Source organism: Xyrauchen texanus, chromosome 17 (genome assembly GCF_025860055.1).
Source record: "Xyrauchen texanus isolate HMW12.3.18 chromosome 17, RBS_HiC_50CHRs, whole genome shotgun sequence".
Taxonomy (NCBI): domain Eukaryota; kingdom Metazoa; phylum Chordata; class Actinopteri; order Cypriniformes; family Catostomidae; genus Xyrauchen; species Xyrauchen texanus.
This window is the reverse complement of record NC_068292.1, coordinates 20,767,788-20,787,957: the sequence shown is the minus strand read 5'-3', so window position 1 is coordinate 20,787,957 and position 20,170 is coordinate 20,767,788. Positions and strand designations below refer to the sequence as shown.

At 43.9% G+C, this 20,170-nt stretch overlaps 1 protein-coding gene across 1 annotated transcript in view; it reads right to left on the bottom strand.

Annotated features, from left to right (window-relative positions):
- The window catches only part of LOC127658365 (serine/threonine-protein kinase SBK2-like), a 32,736-nt gene extending 17,137 nt beyond the window's left edge, over nucleotides 1–15,599 (bottom strand). The window contains exon 1 of the mRNA XM_052147625.1: nucleotides 15,455–15,599. The gene's annotated coding sequence lies outside the window, so the exon portion shown is untranslated. The remainder of the gene's footprint in view (nucleotides 1–15,454) is intronic.
- Nucleotides 15,600–20,170: the final 4,571 nt, after the last annotated feature.

Genomic DNA, 20,170 nt, shown 5'->3' with positions numbered 1-20,170 from the left:
GCTACCTGTTCAAGCCGGATGTCATTTTGGCTGTATGACTGCACATTCAGCACACAATTCTGAGAGTTTAGAGTTCAATTTTTTTTCTTAGCTTCAAATCTGAGTCTTTCAAAGAGTTCGGCTGACATCAAGGTGAGGTCTGCTCCGGTGTCTACCAGGGCTTCGAGTCTCACCTCATGTTCCACAGTGATGGCGAGATAGAGTTTTCGTGCTACCCCCTTTTCGATCAGATTCCCCAGGAGTTTTGGTGTTGGGGCTTGTGTGGTGATCGATAAGCAGTTAGGGTCAGTCTCGGGTGACTCGGTGCAGAGACACACAACCAAAACAGCACTTTCTGGTATCTTAGGGGCTTGGTCACTGGTGTGACGGATTGGGTTGTCCGCTGCAGGATGTGTGGTTGTCAACTGCAGTGAGTGGGTGTCGCTGTCACTTGGTGATGTGATAGCTGGTTCGGTAGTCTGTGTCTGAAGAGCGGTGCTCTGGGTGCTTGGTTCAGTAGGAGGGCAGTCAGGAAGGGTGTTGGTTTCAGGCCTTACACTTAGTCATGAGGAGTCTGACCTGTCCTCTTTGTCTTTCTTGTGAGGTGTTCTATGAAGCAGCTCTTTCAGGACCTTCAGGATCTCTGCGGTCTCCGCCGTGGCCTCACTGTTTTTCTGTGGGGTAGGCTCGGACTTGGACTTGCCTGAGGCATGCCGAGAGGTGTTCCACTGCGGGCTGTCTGGGCTTGACGTTCTCGTTGACGGGGTTCCGTTCTGTCTGGGCCGTCGGTTGGCTTCCCACGTGGCTCCACCCTTTTGGTTGTGGGATGGCCGTGGGCTGTCGTAGAATCTTCCAGAGCGCCCGCTCTGGTGCTTAGGACGAGCACCATCATGGTTGCGCTGCCCTCTTCTGTCATGGAACGGTCTTGACTCGTGGTAAAAAGGTCTGTTACTGTGGTGCTGGTGAGCTCTCTAGTGCCAGCTCTGAGCGCTGATCAGTGACAGGGCAAATGGTGGGATTTTTCACAGTCTTTTCAGAAGCAATCTTCTGCTTGGTGAAAGCTTTATGGGCTAAGTCTCGCAGCTGTTGGGTAGTCATGCTACGAGGGCAGGCCAGGACCCCTAAGTGATGGCTCACCATGGGATGCAGGTTTCGGAGAAAAAGAGTTTTGAAGTTGAAATCTTCTTCCATACCAGGTTCGTTCCGTGCTCCGAAGTAGGCTCGTCGGATGCGGTTGTAGTAGGCCTGTGGAGTTTCCAGTCGGGCCTGTTTGAGGTCCATAGCAGCGATGAGTCCTTGTTCTGACTCTGGGTCAGAGAATTCTCTGATGAAGGCCTGCCGTAGCTGTAGGTAGTCTGATTTGACAGTCTCTGGTTGTCGATCCAGGAAGCTGCGCACATCGCGACTAGACGTAATTCTTAGCAGGTACACTCTGTCCCACATGGTCACGTTCCCACCCTTTTGTTGCTGACGGGGGTTCTTGGAGGCTGGCTGGTGACATGTTGAACGGTGGGCTTTCACCCCCCTTTTCAGCTCTGAGCTCTTGGCTGAAAAGCTTGGGCCCACTGGTCAGGGGAAACTCTGTGGTGTGCGTTTCCCTTTTCTGTTCACTTTGCAGTCTATAAGAATGTTTCAGTTCTCTGTGAACAGTGTCAAGTTCATATTGGAGATGTTCTCTGTGCTGAATAAGTTCATGGATTTCAGCTCGGGCCATGTTCATGTGCTTTTCACAGGCTTTGGCTTTAGCATCTGTCTTTTAGTGCAGTCTCTGCTCTTGCAAGGAGAGACTCGCCTTGTTGCAGCTTTTCGTTGAGTTCCTCTCTGGCTTTTCTCTCCGACTGTTCTCTTTGGTCTGTGTCTAGGAGAAGATTTTCCAGGACATTTTGAAGTCTCTCTACTTCCTTTTTCTGTTCTGGGTCCGTTTCATCCTCTTCCTTTCGCTGTTCCTCGGTCTCGAGGCGTAGCTGATCTAGACGACTCTGAGTTTTGGCTTGGTTCCTACGGGCCTCCTCCGCTTGGAGTTTTAGCGCTGCGGCCTCCTGCTCCAGGTCGAGGTTGTTTTTCTCACTTATCCGTGCCTGGGCGATGAGATTGTGGGCAAGACTTCTGATGATCTTGGTCCATTCTTTGTGGTTGTAGCTCTGTGTTGGATCGTGGGCCATCAGGCTGTCCAATTCGGCATCCAGTTGCTCTCGATCTAGGGGCTGTAGGTTCCTGGCGTCCTTGGGTAGGACGGTGTCCGTCATTGCGCTCAGCCAGGTCTCGAGGTGATCCCAGTGGGCTGTGGGACTGGACAAACGGGACATACTGGCTTACTGTAGGCGAGAGAAAAGAACAGCACACACAAAGAGGCCAATGCAAGTACGCGTAGGGTTAGCGAGCTACAATGAGGTGGCTATTATAAGCCGTAATTTTGACTAACTGGGGTAGACAGTTAGACAGTTGGGTGGGCCGAATTTTGCGGGTCAGTGCAGGTCTAAATAAAGGATTTGACAAGGCGGCAGCCCACAAGGGTCATCTGATGATGCAGGCTGCCTGTTTGTCTCTTTATTCAGTTTTCCTTGATGGCTCTTGTGGGCTCTGTCTTAATGTGAACTGGAAGTACACACTACGACAGAACAGAACAGCAGAATAAAGTAGAACACAATTAATGTTAGGAATAGATAGGCAGGAGAAAAAGGGCCTAAGTCTACCACCACTGCTAGGGTTTATGATAGGACCAACAGGGTGGGGCGCTATCGAGGTATAAACCCTAGGAAGATGGTGTGGCTTAGGGGAGAGAAAGAAAGGAAATGGGCCAAATGCTTAAATGACCGGGGGAATGTCTACTATTATGTGGCATATACTGGTGGATGGATTTTACCTTCTTTTAGTTTGCCTGGGGTGAATCGATGTCACTCTGCTGGGGACCAGCGCATGGTCAATCTTTCCAACGGTCCCAAACACTTGACCGCAGTGTCCCCGGGCCCTCTGCCACTATCACGGTGAGCCCTCTCAAACAACTTGACTTTAAACACAACCGGCAACACCAGGGTGTCAACTGTCAGACGGCACAACAAGATTTGGATTTTCCCTAGAACCCTCGTAAGAGTGGCCCCTCTTCAGGCCCTGGTTTAGGTAATTATTCCAAACTTGCCGTGTGTGTCGACTGACGGGGTTGACTTTCCTTTGGAGTGCCAAATTGCTGATGTCGTTGCGTGCCGCACCAATGAAAAGAGACAGAAGAGTCCGAGATTCACATACGGCCAGCGTCGGTAACACCGGTCGTATAAACCAGCTTGCTGGGAACCAACCAGAGATGACTGTCGAATCACCACAGCACACTAGGGAATTCTACATGCAAATACAGAACAGGATTTAGCAAGTGAAAGTCTTAAAGTGAATTAAGGCTTTCTTGTTTAAACCAAATTGTTTAATTATGCATGTAGAAATAACAGGCGAAAGCTTTACCAAATGATGATAAGTAAAGAAGTTTGATAATGATGTTAATTATCAAAAACAATCTAACTACAAGAAAAGACAGAAGTAAACAAGGCAGGATGAACAGACAAATTTAATTTAAATTAAATTTAAACTTGTTAAACTCAATTTAAATAAGCGTGCAAAGAGATGTCAAGTAGCATCTAAGATAGTAAGGATACAGTCGTGATAAAGTATCAAAGAGGGAGAGAATTTTTTTTTTATAAATGAATAAAAATAAAATAAAAAAATTAATAAAATAATATTAATAATAATTAATAATAATTAATCACATTAATTGATAATAATTGAAATGAGAAACTTAATTCAACTTTACATTCGAAATTCGTTTGTTTCAAACCAAATTTGAATAAGTGTAAGAAAAGTTAGAGATCAAAATTATATCCGATGATAATCACGATTGCTGTAAGATATCAGTGATAGCATCTGAAATAAAACCAACTGGAAATTAACCACTTCAAAACAGAACGCAAGGAGGAAGGAAGTGATAAACCGACTTAGCAGGGAAGGCCACCAAAGGGGGCGCGTTTCCTCTAAGTGGGCATTAGTCACTGTACTGAGATTTAACTTTAAATTTAAATTCAAATCTTGTTTGAACCCAATTAAGTGTAACAGTCGGAGGTAGAAGAATTGTTTAACATCCAATAATATTAGCACAAGCAAAGCTTGTAAATGCAAATATGTATTGACAGTTAAACCGCCCTGTAAATATTCACAGGGAGAAAGAATTTGAGAAAAGAGATGACCTACAATGAATGTCCACACGATGGCGTACTTGCGCACGCGCAAGATGACGTCATGGGGTGGGAGTAACTTGAGAACTAATCAAGCACTTACAGGCTGCCCTCTAGGGTTTGTCTGCGGAATAACATTCCGTGTGATTTCAAATCCGAGAGAGAGTTCTCACGCTTGGATTTTCTGCAAAATCACAATTATTCAATTGAAACCTCGGCGGGTCTGTTTTTTTCTTTCTTTTTGGTGCTATGCTTCACATAAACGGCATGGCAGATTCTTTTTTTTCTGCACTACGAGTAAATGTGGACAACAGGAATTGTACGTCTGTCGTTCGGCTCCCATACACATTAGAAATATAGCACTTATTCAAGATGTATTAGGTTTCCGATTGATTAGCTACGTCAATGTAAACCAGGAGTTAATTTTATAACGTTTATAATCTCAGGCCTTACTAAGATGAGAAAAGGAGCATCGCTTAACTCAAACTTTTTATCGCCCCGAAAGAAGAGCATCGTTCTGAACAGGGGATTTTGTAATATTAAAATATAGCGCGTCTTTACAGAAGCAATTTTAATATTATGAACTGTGGTTTACTTTATCACTCAACAGTGGCAACAAATGTTTAGACATTATTTAGCAACTTGTTAATCATGTTGAACTGGGACGGGCTTTCTGTGCCTTTCAGTTCGGCGTGCTCGCGTACAGAATTAACAACCAAAATACACAAAATTGACAATGCATTAGTTCACAAAACAAAGCTTAAAATGTGCCCGCATTCTCCACCATTACTGTAGAGTAATCCAGATCAGGTTTGGGGAATGTACAATTAATTTCAATGATCGTAATCAATGATTAATCATACGGTTTGACCCGGATAACAGTACATACAAAAACGCCCCAAAAAGGGCTTATATAGTCCAGGAGTCTGCTTCAAATATACACTCACCTAAAGGATTATTAGGAACACCATACTAATACTGTGTTTGACCCCCTTTCGCCTTCAGAACTGCCTTAATTCTACGTGCCATTGATTCAACAAGGTGCTGAAAGCATTCTTTAGAAATGTTGGCCCATATTGATAGGATAGCATCTTGCAGTTGATGGAGATTTGTGGGATGCACATCCAGGGCACGAAGCTCCCGTTCCACCACATCCCAAAGATGCTCTATTGGGTTGAGATCTGGTGACTGTGGGGGCCATTTTAGTACAGTGAACTCATTGTCATGTTCAAGAAACCAATTTGAAATGATTCGAGCTTTGTAACATGGTGCATTATCCTGCTGGATGTAGCCATCAGAGGATGGGTACATGGTGGCCATAAAGGGATGGACATGGTCAGAAACAATGCTCAGGTAGGCCGTGGCATTTAAACGATGCCCAATTGGCACTAAGGGGCCTAAAGTGTGCCAAGAAAACATCCCCCACACCATTACACCACCACCACCAGCCTGCACAGTGGTAACAAGGCATGATGGATCCATGTTCTCATTCTGTTTACGCCAAATTCTGACTCTACCATCTGAATGTCTCAACAGAAATCGAGACTCATCAGACCAGGCAACATTTTTGGTGAGCTCTTGCAAATTGTAGCCACTTTTTCCTATTTGTAGTGGAGATGAGTGGTACCCGGTGGGGTCTTCTGCTGTTGAAGCCCATCCGCCTCAAGGTTGTGCGTGTTGTGGCTTCACAAATGCTTTGCTGCATACCTCGGTTGTAACGAGTGGTTATTTCAGGCAAAGTTGCTCTTCTATCAGCTTGAATCAGTCGGCCCATTCTCCTCTGACCTCTAGCATCAACAAGGCATTTTCGCCCACAGGACTGCCGCATACTGGATGTTTTTCCTTTTCACACCATTCTTTGTAAACCCTAGAAATGGTTGTGCGTGAAAATTCCAGTAACTGAGCAGATTGTGAAATACTCAGACCGGCCCGTCTGGCACCAACAACCATGCCACGCTCAAAATTGCTTAAATCACCTTTCTTTCCCATTCTGACATTCAGTTTGGAGTTCAGGAGATTGTCTTGATCAGGACCACACCCCTAAATGCATTGAAGCAACTGCCATGTGATTGGTTGATTAGATAATTGCATTAATGAGAAATTGAACAGGTGTTCCTAATAATCCTTTAGGTGAGTGTATATAGATAATTAAACACAACGAATTATAATTAATTAGGAATATACATTATATGCAGACAGGCTATATTAATTTAATTAAACCCTCAATGGAATTGACCCGTAGGCTACCGCAATCAGTCAGTTCGTCCCACGAACCGCTTTGCTAAATATTTCTGATCAATTCCCTTGAAGGTTTATTCTTAGTTATAAGCTTACTCATCAAAGCACGTTAACTTACTTTGATAATATCAGCTCGTAGCTTAAAATCGCACATTAAAGAGGCTTTGTTTTATGACCAACAAACACAGACAATCAAGCATATAATTGGATTTAATACAAGGAACTAGAATATATCACTACACTTGACAAACAGACACTTAACATGTAACATAAAATAAACAGAGTAGAAGCAGTAAGGAAAATAAAGAGATTATTATAAGGATAGCCAACTTATTACAACAATTAACCCTTAAGAGCCAGCAAATGGAATTACACACTTTAACGCGTTTGGATTTCAGATGAAACAATACTTGCAAAATGGACCTTAGTGTGGCTGAGCAAGACTGCGTGTATGTCGTGTCCTCGTGGCGTTCTTGAGATGGAGGATTTCGGTTCGGTGTTTCCAGAGCGTGGAGTTGAAACTCACTTGAAGAGAGAGTTGAAGGGTTGTTCCGAGAAGTTGCAATGTTCAGCAGAAGAGAAGAGAGAGGGGTGCTGGGGGGGAGTCCAAGGGGAAGGGAGGAGAGATGAAGTAAGTTGGGAGTTGGGAGCAGCCAAGAAGAAGGAAGAGATAAGAGAGCGAAGGGCCAGTGTGGATGCAATTTATAACCTTAGAAAACGTGTCCCACCTCTCATTGGCTCGACCAATAAGAAGGGTGGAAGTTCCAGGCGGAATTTGGTTTATTGCTCTTTGTTCTAAGGGTGCTCCTTGGTGTGCACCCTGGAGGGTGGTAGCCAATGAAGAAACTAGGAAATATTCTTGTAATACTAATATGTTGTTGTTATCGACATATCATGTACACAGTCATTTTGATCTTCAAAATACCAAGTTATAGAGACCAAATGTGCCACACATATGATTTCGGTTAACCATAATATGCAAAGTCTGAAACATTAACCCATTAGAGTTTGCAAGAAAACATAGACCAAACAACATAAATGGAAATCATGAGATGGAACATTAGATACATGTCAATACATTTATCACATGGATATATATATAGAATGTATAGGATTAAAATGGATCATTTCTCCTTCTCAGTAAGAATTAAGTGAGAATCAGCAATCTCTGCACATTCCTTTGGAGGTCATAAAAGTCTCCCTTATTTTGGGCATGAGATGGTCCCTTTGTCCCGTCAAGGCTCATTTGCATGACCGGGTCCGGCTTTGGCTTGAATAACTCAAAAGATGGTAAAACATAGCAGAATACGTTTTAATGTGACCATATATATATATTATTCAGCTAGGACAAGTCGTAAGGTTTAATTTGATACCAAGAAACGTGTATTTAGTACACTTAAAAGTGGATATACATTTTAAGACCCTTATTTAAAGCTCCATAGTTTAACTAACACAACTAAACAAACTTTTACTAGTTTAATCTAACATCAGAAATACACAACATACAGGGATTAAACGTATTTACTTAAAAATAAACCCTTCTAGGTTTTAAAATGAAAGACACACATTCTGTTGCCAACTTTCCACGTGCCTTTTCTCACATGGTAAAGCACGCGGTCCCTCTGTCAATAGCTGGAGTGTCTCTTTGTCAATAGCGCATTGTGCTCGTGGAGACTAGTTGGCGCTATTTCCGTGATTAGGAGTTTTAACAGTGGGTTCTTTGTTATTCAGAATCTGATGGGTTAATGATTATCCTTCATACGCTACAGTATTAACAGAGCTAAAAGTCTGGATTACTCTCTTTTGTGTTTGCAATTCTTTCAGCTTTCTGTCAAAACAATTTCAGTGGCTTGGCCACCACACTAGAGCTTGGCCTCAATGTGATGCCGGAGCTTACAGGGTCTCATACGATCATTTGCTAGCACCTCTTTGCAAATAACACACTGTGGCGGCGACATCTTCAGGACCGGTCCACGAAAATCCCAACTTTATATTATATTTATATATTCGTGATCATACTTCCACCGTTTGTTTTGCTTGGCCCAGAATCTGCCTCCTCTCCTGTAGACTTTTGTATTGTAAAGCGATCCATTTTGCAACACACATATGCATTATACACACTTTAACACGCAAGCTAGCAGGACAGATGTGTACAGATGTGAACTGTTCCCCTTCTGTCGCTCTCTCCACGTTGTGTCAGAGAAGCGACACTAGGGGTCTCTCTTGAGCACCGATATATACCTCTGTTCTATGAAAAAAGGCCAATGAGAAGTTGGCAGACGGTATTTGCATATCCCGCCCCCGGACATACGGGTATTTATGTGGGGCGAATACGGGAGTTCATTCAGAAAATTTCTTCGGAGCCGATGGTCGTGTTTGCAGTTGCTGCGAGTTACACACCAAGTTCCTGCTATTCCTCTGACACAACAGCGGCTTTCTCCTTCGTGCAAGGCTGTGCATTCTTGCCCCTGGGCACTTCGACAGCGCAGATAAAAAAAAAACTGTCACAAGTTTTTTTCATAAAAGAGTGATTTTATTAAAAGAGTAATTTCCTCTAAAAGAGCAAAACACAGCGGCGTTGAACGTCCTTTTAAGGACGCGTCTTTATAAAGATGCCTTTCTGCCCCTGTGTTGTTCCTGGATGTGGTAGAGTGCTCTCCGCTTCAGACGGCCACAGGCATTGTCTCGTGTGTCTGGGTAGCGATCACACCGAGGCTGCATTTGTGGATGGTTCATGTTCTTACTGCGAGAACATGACCATGACAACGTTGTGGTCGCGGCTCACTTTCAACCGAAAGGTGGACGGCCGGGAGGAGAATCTTGTGTTTTTTCATTTGCCGCACCCCCTAACAAGGGCTGCGGTACCCAAATTCTCAATAAAAGAGCTATTTCCTTTGTCTCTGGGTCATCTGGCCCGCAAATGCCGTTCTCACTGCACTTTGCTTCCAGATCTCAACAGTCCCGGCTTCCTGAACACAGTACCCCCGCCCTCAGCCCCACCGACTGTTCCCCGGCCGGCCGTTCAGACGAGTCCAGAGGACACCAACACCAGACCTCCTCCTCAGTCACGAACCCGCCCCCTGCCGGGTGCACGGAGCAAGGTAAGTGCTTTGAGTCTATTCTCAGCACCAGAGCCTCGGGACGCTTCACTGCCTCCCAACTTCACTGTTCCGTCCCGCTGCGAAGCCCTGCTGGGTACGTCCAAAATACTCGTCCCCTTGGTGCCCCTAGCACAGAGTTTAGAGGCGTGGCTCTCACTGCCCAACCAGTCACGCTGGCTGCACTGGGCCATTCGACTCGGTTATGCAATTCAGTTTGCCAGGCCTCCGCCCCACTTCGTGGGCGTCCATTTTTCCGCAGTATACGGCGAACATGCCAAGTCCCTGCGCGAAGAAATCGCCTCGCTTCTACTCAAAGACGCGATAGAGCCTGTCCCTCCAACCGAAACGAAGAAGGGTTTCTACAGCCCTAACTACGTTGTACCCAAGAAAAGTGGCGGCTTACGACCGATCTTGGACCTGCGAGTTTTCGACCGGGCTCTGTCCAAACTCCCATTCAAAATGCTCACCCAGAAACAAATTCTATCTGGCGTCCGGCATCTAGATTGGTTCGAAGCGGTAGACCTGAAGGACGCGTACTTTCACGTCTCGATCCGGCCTCGACACCGACCCTTTCTACGGTTCGCGTTCGACAGTCAGGCGTATCAGTACAAAGTCCTTCCCTTTGGCCTGTCTCTGTCCCCTCGTGTCTTCAGAGTCGCAGAGGCAGCTCTTGCCACGCTCTGAGAAGCCGGCATACGCATACTCAATTACCTCGATGATTGGCTCATCCTGGCCCCCTCGCGAGAGTTACTATGCGCGCACAGAGACCAGGTGCTCAGGCACCTCAGCCGTTTGGGGCTTCAGGTCAACTGGGAAAAGAGCAAGCTCACCCCGGTTCAGAGCATCTCTTTTCTCGGCTTGGAGTTGGACTCAATGGACCCGAGTCGGTCCAGCTGATCTGGGACCGGTTCGGCAAGGCCCAGGTAGACCTGTTTGCCTCCCAAGAAACCTCCCACTGCCCGCTCTAGTATGCCCGGGCAGAGGCTCCCCTCGGGCAGACGCTTTGGCACACAGCTGGCCCGCGGGGCTGCGCAAGTACGCATTTCCCCCAGTGAGCCTTCTTGCACAGGTGCTGTGCAAGGTCAGGGAGGATGAAGAGCAAGTCATTTTGGTGGCCCCCTATTGGCCCACCCGGACTTGGTTCTCGGACCTCACGCTTCTCGCGACAGCCCCTCCCTGGCGAATTCCCCTGAGGAAGGACCTCCTTTCTCAGGGACGGGGCACGCTCTGGCATCCGCACCCAGACCTCTGGAACCTCCACGTCTGGCCCTTGGACGGGATGCGGAAGATTTAGCCGGTCTACCATCGACCGTCATAGATACTATCAACCAAGCCAGAGCCCCCTCTACCAGGCATCTTTATGCCTTAAAGTGGGGCTTGTTTGCAAATTGGTGTTCTTCCCGGGCTGAAGACCCACAGAAGTGCGCGGTTAGGTCAGTGCTCGTGTTTCTACAGGAGAGGCTGGAGAGGAGGCTGTCCCCCTCCACCCTCAAGGTGTATGTTGCCGCCATCGCAGCTCACCACGACACGATAGACGGCAAGTCTCTAGGTAAGCATGACTTAATTATCAGGTTCCTAAAAGGTGCCCGGAGGCTAACTCCCTCCCGGCCAAACCTGTTTTCCTCCTGGGATCTCTCGATCATCCTCACGGGCCTCCAGAGACCCCCCTTCGATCCCCCTTTTCATACAGTGTGTTTAGTGTATAGTGAATGGTTGTGAACACTCAGATCTCCTTCTCCAGTGCAACTCTGAGATTTTAGCTTGTGAGTCCTGACAGGAGTATTACAGAATTAATGGGAAGCTTGATATAACTAACCCATAAAAAAAAAAAAAAAAAAAAGAAGGAAGAACTCAATCGTCTGTCAAAATAATAGTCCAGCTAAAATTAAAGTTCTAGTTCTGCCTGAAAATTGAAGACAGAAAAATACCAGGACTGGTATCATACCGAAGCCAAAATGTTGGTATCGGAGCAACCCTAATATAGATATTTAAATAATAGAAGTTGACAGATCAACTTTGGCAGCCCTATTAAAAGTAAATATAAATATAAAAAAAATTATTTAGTACTGTGTGCATACTGTATATATTTAAAACTAAACCTGCACAGGCCTGTTCTTAATCAATACCTCTGTCTCCTCATTTGACTGCTCCCCACTGGGTCTCTTCATTGGTATATGCCTATTCAACCATCTGCATGACAAAACTAACAGCTGAAACCTTACAGAACCTAATACAACTATCCTCTCCATGACAAACCCCCTCCATGCAGCCAATTCACATTCTCCCTCTTTAACGCTCAGTTTACCATGAATCTCATCTCTCTCTCTCTCTCTCTCTCTCTCTCTCTCTCTCTCTCTCTCTCTCTCTCTCTCTCTCTCTCCCACTTGCTCTCTGCACTTCTCAATTGACCCATTTCTACATTTTGCCTTAATATCATAAAGATTTCCCTTGATGTCTCAAGTGTGACATGGCTACTGTAAGTTACATAAGACAAACAATCCCTGTTATCACTACCATGGTCAGTTTTGTTTCTTCAGCTGTCATCTGGTGTTCTCTCCATGCATAGCTGTTACTAATACAGTCTGCTCTTGGCTTCAAACAGACATCAACTAGCCCCTGGTCTCATCTCCATTCATACTTCGCACTGTGCCTCTGTCTATCCCCTGCTGTTCAAATATGTCACATGTATGTTCGAGACATCATATAATTAGTTTTACATGTTACTCAATACCCAAGATACCCACACAGGTACCAATACATCATTTACATTAATGCAAATGCATTTGTATACACGCTATGTACTCAACAAGCCACATGTTAAGATGTGCGAATTGGCGGTCTCAGACACAGAGGCAACTGAGATTCGTCCTCCGCCACCCGGCTTGAGGTGAGTCACAACGCCACCACAAGGACCTAGAGTGCATTGGGAATTGGGAATTCCAAACTGGGGAGAAAAGGGGAGAAAATAAGAAAAAAAAAGGCCCTGAAATATTCATTTGGGATAGAGTTGAGAATTGATTTTTACTGACAGATTACTGTGACAGATATTATTGCCTATGGATTCGCTACGACTGTAAATGGCAAAATAATATATATGTAAATACTAGGGCTGCCAATCGATACAAAATTTGAATCTAATTAATTACATGATGTCCCGATTAATTAATGGTGATTAATCGCATTTAATCGCATATACAAATATTTGCTGAGAAAGTCTCTCATATAACAATAATTCAATGTATAATGATGAAATAATTATACATAGTTATCTTTAATTAACAAATTATATATATATATATATATATATATATATATATATATATATATATATATTCAGATCATTAAAATGCATTACATTCTTGTGGCAGAAGAGTTCATCATTGATAAGACAATACAAAAAGCGGATTTAGAATACAATGTATTGTTTATTACCATATTACTGATCATAAGCCAATCATTGTCATATAGTTCAAAGCAATCCATTTCGCAAGTGAATTTGTCAATCAGTTCAAGATTTATTATGAGGGCTTGTTTAAGGACCCTTCAATTTCAACAAGCGTAATAAAACAAGTAATATTTTACGCAATAAAGACTCCAGCCAATCAGGAGACAGTGTTGCTATTACCACAAACCTATCACTAGAATAGATTAACCCGCAATTTGTATGAATATTTTATATAATCACAAGAATAATATAACAGAGTCTTATTCAGAGGTTTTCAAACTGGGTTCTAGGACCGCTCCACGGTCCAGGCCCGCCTCTGTTCCTTGGTCCAGGCCCGCCTCTGCTCCATGGCCTAGGCCCGCCTCTGTTCCTTGGTCCAGGCCTGCCTCTGCTCCATGATCTAGGCCCGCCTCTGTTCCTCGGTCCAGGCCCGCCTCTGCTCTATGGTCCAGGCCCGCCTCTGCTCCACGGTTCAGGCCCGCCTCTGCTCCATGGTCCTGGCCCGCCTCTGCTCCACGGTCCTGGCCCGCCTCTGCTCCACGGTTCAGGCCTGCCTATTCTCCATGGTCCAGGCTCACCTCCACTCTACCAGGGACCTCCATCCCTGCGGCTCTGCCTGGGTTATTATCCCCATCTGCTCCGCCCCTCAAGCCTCTCAGGCTCCCAACTTTCCATTGGCCTTGCCCTCCTCCTATGCTCCATGCCCTGTCTCGCAGGCCACGCCTCAAGCCCTGTCACACACAACTCTGTCCAGAATTCATTTGTGAATTGCATGCATTTATTTGTGGATCGCTTCCTGTGCATTTGTGGATCACTACACGCATTTGCTGATTTGTAAACAAATCTAGCGTCAAGATGTGCACACAAATCTACAAATAGGTGGACTCAACCCATCATTTACTCAAGCCAATCAGATAACAGCCACATTACTCGGACCAATCCTAGCACTTTCTATCTTCAACCAATCATGCTTTGTTTTACTATCAGGGCATAAGAAATAAGAAAACAAGGAATAATTATGTTAACCCTGTAAAACAATGTGTGTTTCACTTATCTACTCTGGAAGACTATGGGCTTAGAGATAAAGGTGGACAATAATAATAATAATAATAATAATTATTATTATTATTATTCTCTCTGCTCCACATCACAAAGATGGAAACAGTTTTGGGACTTTTGTGCTACTGGTGGTAAGACATCACAAACTCCATGGCCCAATCTTGTTCTAAATAGTAATGAACTTGTTTATAACGTGAAACTGTTATTTTTTTTATAGGGAATGACAGCCTCACATTTATTTCAGCCTCATTAGCAGCATCTACATTTTACAATGTATTCTCATATTCCACAGAAGGAACTAAATAGTACAGGTTTATAAAAATAAAAACATGAGGGTGAGTGAATTACAGAATTTTAATTTTTCATTCCACCAAAATGCCCGTCTTGGTGAGGTATACATGTAAACACAATGAGTTATTTCTAAAGTGAACATAAACAGCGGATAAAAAAATATTTGTATTCAAATGTTGGACTACTAAATATAAGCTAATAGTCCTGCTGCCATCTAGTGTAGTGTGTCATTATAATAATCAAACAACCACAACAAGAAAATGGGAAAACCACTTACTGCTCTTGACTGAATAATGATAGTAGCTTTAAAATGTATTCATGTATTATAATCATACAGTGAAGACCAGGGTAGGGTTGCACCAGCTGTGCATAAGGTCCCACTTAAGTTGGGATGTAGAGTTTACACTAAGGGCTTAGTAACTACCAGTGGCGGATACAGACTGTCATTAATAGGTGGGCCTGGTGAATATATGGAGGGGCCTCGGTTTTTTAAGCTTATTCACGCCTGATAAATATGTCAGCTATAGCAGATCGGTAGTGAATTTAAATAGGCCTATTCCTTGTACTCATGTCAGTCAGCCCTCCCGCCTGCTTTAAACCATAAGGTCATCTATCTGTCAAACTCGCATGGCGCATGTAGACTATCACAACGGTAAGTCAGTGCGCGCACGGAGAGCGTGCTGTGGCTGACTCGTGCAGAAAAAAATTCACAGGAGAACGAGCTGACTCAGTATTTAAAAGGAATCATGACAGAAAAAACAGGTAGGGGGCCTATGCTATGGAAATATACTCAGCTTTATTTCGAAAAACAGAGCCAGAAGTGCATTCACCAAACGTAACAAATGCCAAAGCAGGAGACGACGGTGAACATTACAACACAAAAAAGTGGGCCGCCCCCGCAGAATAACACAGATAACAGCATGGCAGATGATGCCCCACATAAAATAATAAACAGCAACAGATCTAACATTGCATAAAACTCGTTAAAAGAGTTGCTACACCCAAACTAAATGTGAATAGGCTTTGTTTTAATAGCCTAGTATCAGAATCAGATCATCCTTTCAGAAAAAGCAGTAATGCCACGGCGGGCCAGCATAAAAAAAACACAGTGCTGTACAGCAGCCTACCTGAGCTCTAAACCAGGCGGAGTCTCCTGGGCTTTGAGTTGAAAACGTTGATTATGTCATCATAATCCGAACTGTCAATAAGTTCTCTTTCAAACGACAGAAGTGCCAAGTTGTTCAGGCGTCCTGTCAGCATTGATGATCTCAGGCGCGTTTGGATCCTGTTTGTTGCGGAGAAAAGTCTCTCTACGCTGCAGGATGTTAAAGGCAGTGTTATGATGGCCCTCAACAAACGATTGATGTTGGGGAAAATGTCGGCAGGGCAGCTATCCAGTACTTCCATTAATGTGGGGAAGTTCTCCTTATCCATTTTCCGTCTGATGTGTTGGATGAATACCGCATGTTCCGCATCAGCAATGTCAATGCCATACAAAGCACACGGATCATTTAAAAAATTTTCACTCCAAAAGTGGCAGATCCAGGTGTGAAAGAGGCCGAGGCTCTCATTACACCGTAGGTGTCGTCTTTAAACCTGCAGTTTAACTCTGTTATCTGTCGGTCAATGATGCAGTTCCACAGGGCCCTTAAATCCTCATTGCTTCTGACAGCCGAGGTCTTTCCCAGTGTTGTGGTAACAACAGAGTCGTGAAACTTTGAGGGCAGCTTGCGTTCACGAGAAGCAACCGCGTCCCAGTTAGCTATCTCGTGCTTTTCCATCAGCTCCTCTGTCAGCCTGAGCACCTCAACAAAGTCACCCTTCGAATCCTCTCGTAAAGTTGCATATGTAGCTTTAAGTGTTTCAATAAGTGAAATACAGTCCGTCACACATAGCGTTGAGCTCTGCAGCCCCTTGGTGGCAAAATCGCTGTTTTCAAACAATTTGCAAAACGTTAAAAGCATGAAAACAAACTTTTTCGTTTGCACCTGCTGCAACAGCTGGTCTGCTTCGATTTTACTTTGTCCACTAGTTTCGGAAAATCCAGCCAGAGTCTCCAGTAGTACATCGAGCAACTGCAAAATCTTATGCACTGACCCTGATTTTGAGCTCCATCTGGTAACACACGAACGCTCCAGCTCCATAACCTGGCGGTTGGGATGCATCTCCTGGCGAGAGTGGCGATGGGCTCCGGTAAAGTAGCTGTGTATTTGATTCACAGTGTCAAAAAAAGTACTTACATGTCCGGACGCTTTAGCGGCGGTGCAAAGCACCAAGTTTAGCCGATGAGAGTTGCAATGCACATAGATGGCTTTAGGAAATGTTTCTTTCAAAATAAACTGTACCCCTCCCTTGTGCCCCGACATGACCGATGCTCCATCGAAACAGAACCCGACGCAGAGAGCAGGATCCAGTTCGAGTGGTTGAAGGACCTCCAGGATTTTCTTTGATATCCCTTGCGCTGACAGATCTGCGGCCTCAACAAAGCCCACCGCCCGCTCTTTGATGATCCCTCCATGTATGAATCGCACACACACTGCAACCAGCTCACGTTTAGCTAAATCCTTATACTCATCCGCAAGTATGGCAAAATATTGCCCATGCAGTTCAGTCTTTATTTTACGGAGTAGGATCGATGCTGCAGCTTCAAGCAACTCATCCTGGATGTGGTGGCTCATGAAGGTGGCATTTCTGGGCAGCTTGTTCAGTCTATTTTCAATTTCTGGAGCATATTTTGACATGAACTTGAAGAGCTCTAAGAAGTTACCTTTATTAAGTGCATCCTCGGTTTCTCTGTGGCCTCGGAGTGGGATTTCCAGCTTGGCACACAACATGGCAATGTCCAGCAGAACTTTAACATGCTCCCTGTTTCGCTCCACAAATGTCGGGGCGTCACCATGCAGCTGTCCCGCGGCTTTGCGGTGCATGACTGACCATGTACGATTTTTTCTTAGTTAGCGCCATAGCATGGGTCTTGCTTGCTTCATGTTTGTTGCAGGCTTCTCTGAGACGTTTCCAGTTCTTGTAGCCATCTTTAATAAAAGTAAACTCTGTGTGCATCTCCGGAAAATGTTTACAAGCCTTGCAAAACACTGCATCCCGTTCTTTGCTGTATTCAATCCATTTGAATTTCTCATACCAGTTGCTGTTGAATGAGCGTGGTTTTCCACTTATAACAGTAGCTGGAAATGTTGACAGCTTTGGCTGAGTGGCAGGTTCCTCCAATGCCGATAGATCCGATGGCATCGCGGTTGTCTCTTTGGACGCTGGTGGCGGTCTGTGTCGGTGGAGTGCAGCGTCAGCCTTCATGTTAACATTAACGCTAGCATGACTTGATAAAAATGCGGCAGTTTCACCGGCATTCCCAGAGCCATTAAGTGTCTCACGACCATCCTACTCCTCAGGTATGACATGGTCCAAAAGTATGTCATCATCTAGACGTGGTTTTTTTAAAAAGAGTGTCAATGATAGCTGTTTAGCCATAGCTTAGGTAGGTTCCCGCTACTTTCTAAAGGTGCACGTAACTGCCAACTGTCGGTGCTAACGTTGCGTGATAGCGTAACTGGACTGACACATGATATGCCGACATATCAACTTTTGTAGCTATTTTTCATAGCAACTGTACATATTTTAAAATTTAAATGTCCTCAAGAAACTATTATAATTAAATAAATAAGTAATTAATTAATTATTATTAAAAATTAAAAAAAAATTGAATCTGAAATCTAAAATTTTAAATCTGATTGGGTGGGCCACCTGTCAATCTGGGTGGGCATGTGCCCACCCAGGCTCACCCATAAATCCGCGCCTGGTAACTACTAGTTAGTTTGTAACTCTGTTGGTGCTTAATTTTGTTGAACCACTTGTTCTTAAGCCAAGACTTAACTAGTAGGTCGTAAGCTCTCCGTAAAGTAATGCGTAGTCGCATAATATGAAGTTTACCTGAATTGATCCATTAAGCAGCCTTGACATTTGAACACAGAAGTGTTTAAACATCCGTGAATTTCAGTTTGACCTTGTTCAAACCTTATTTGCTTATCTAACTGTCAGCTGTAATAAATTATATCCCCATTGAAATAAGATATGTAATAAAACAAGATTTAATTAATGGTATATTTAATGGTATATGTAAATAACAATTTGAAATAACTGTATCTGAAATTAATAAGGGGCATTATATAAATAATTACTTATACAATAAGCTGGAAAAATAGACATTCATAAATTTTAATATCTTATATCGTATATGTGCCCTGCGATGGACTGGTGACCTGTCCAGGGTGTCCCCCGCCTTTCGCCCAATGTTAGCTGGGATAGGCTCCAGCCCCCCGCGACCCTGTACACAGGATAAGCGGTTGACGATGGATGGATGGATGGATATCGTATATGTTGAAACATGACACCGTACACAAGAAAAGACCGGTTGAATCATGCTGAAGAAGTACACTAGCAGCCAAAAGTTTGGAATAATGTACAGATTTTGCTCTTATGGAAAGAAATTGGTACTTTTATTTACCAAAGTGGCATTCAACTGATCACAATGTAAAGTCAGGACATTAACAACGTAAAAATTACTATTACAATTTAAAACTTAAACTACTTCAAAGAGTTCTTATCAAGTCCTCCACTTGAATGCAGCAATGACAGCTTTGCAGATCCTTTTCATTTTAGCTGTCAGTTTGTCCAGATACTCCCCACGCTTACATTTCACCCCACACTTCTTGTAGCACTTGCCATAGATGTGGCTGTCTTGTTGGGCACTTCTCGCACACCTTACAGTCTAGCTTATCCCACAAATTCTTAATGGGGTTAAGATCCACAACTCTCTTTTCCTATTATCTGTTGTCAAATGGTATAAAAATATAACCTTTTCTTTTTGTTTTTCTGTTTCAAAGTGGCTTTTTCTTTGCAATTCTTCCCATAAGGCCTACACCCCTGAGTCTTCTCTTTACTGTTGTACATGTAACTGCTGTTGAGTGGGTAGAATTCAATGAAGCTGTCGGCTGAGGACATGTGAGTTGTCTATTTCTCAAACTAGAGACTCTGATGTACTTATCCTCTTGTTTAGCCTTCCACATATTTGCCTTTGAAGACTGTAGTGTAAAACTTTGTATGAAATCTTAATTTAGCAAACCAAAAAGCTTTCAGCTGTGTTTGATATAATGGCAAGTGATTTTCTAGTGCCAGAATAGCAATTAAAGCATGATTACTCAAGGATAATGTGTTGGAGTGATGGCTGCAGGAAATGGGGCCTGTCTATTTGAAATAACTTTTCAAATAGTGATAGTGCTGTTTTTTTTACATCAGTAATGTCCGGACTATAATTTGTGATCAGTAGAAGGCCACTTTGGTGAAATGATGCCACTTTGGTGAAAGTACCAATTTCCTTCCGAAACAGCAAAATCTGTACATTATTCCAAACTTTTAATGCATAATGCTGTAATGATGTTGCTGGCGCTGGCCAATATACTGAGCCAGGCTGTGGGTTCTCTGACTGCCTGGCATCAGCAAAGAGATAGACTCAGTTAATCCAAAATGGAAAAGTTCTTTGAGGGCAACCTCATTAAAGTCCAACTAGCATGCCAGAGCACAAAGTCCTCCAAGTAATCCTCCAGGGGACGATTCCCCTGACGTAGGCATAGGAGTTGGATTGTTGGGTTCATATTTGTCGGTCAGGTATTTTGTAACAATTTTGCTGCCACTGGCAATGACAAAGACGATGACAAAGAAGTAAAGGACACAAGTGCAAATTTATTCCAACAGTGTACAGTGCAAAACCCTAACTGCAATCATAAATAAACATAAACATGAACTTAACATAACATAAACTTGGCTTGGCATAA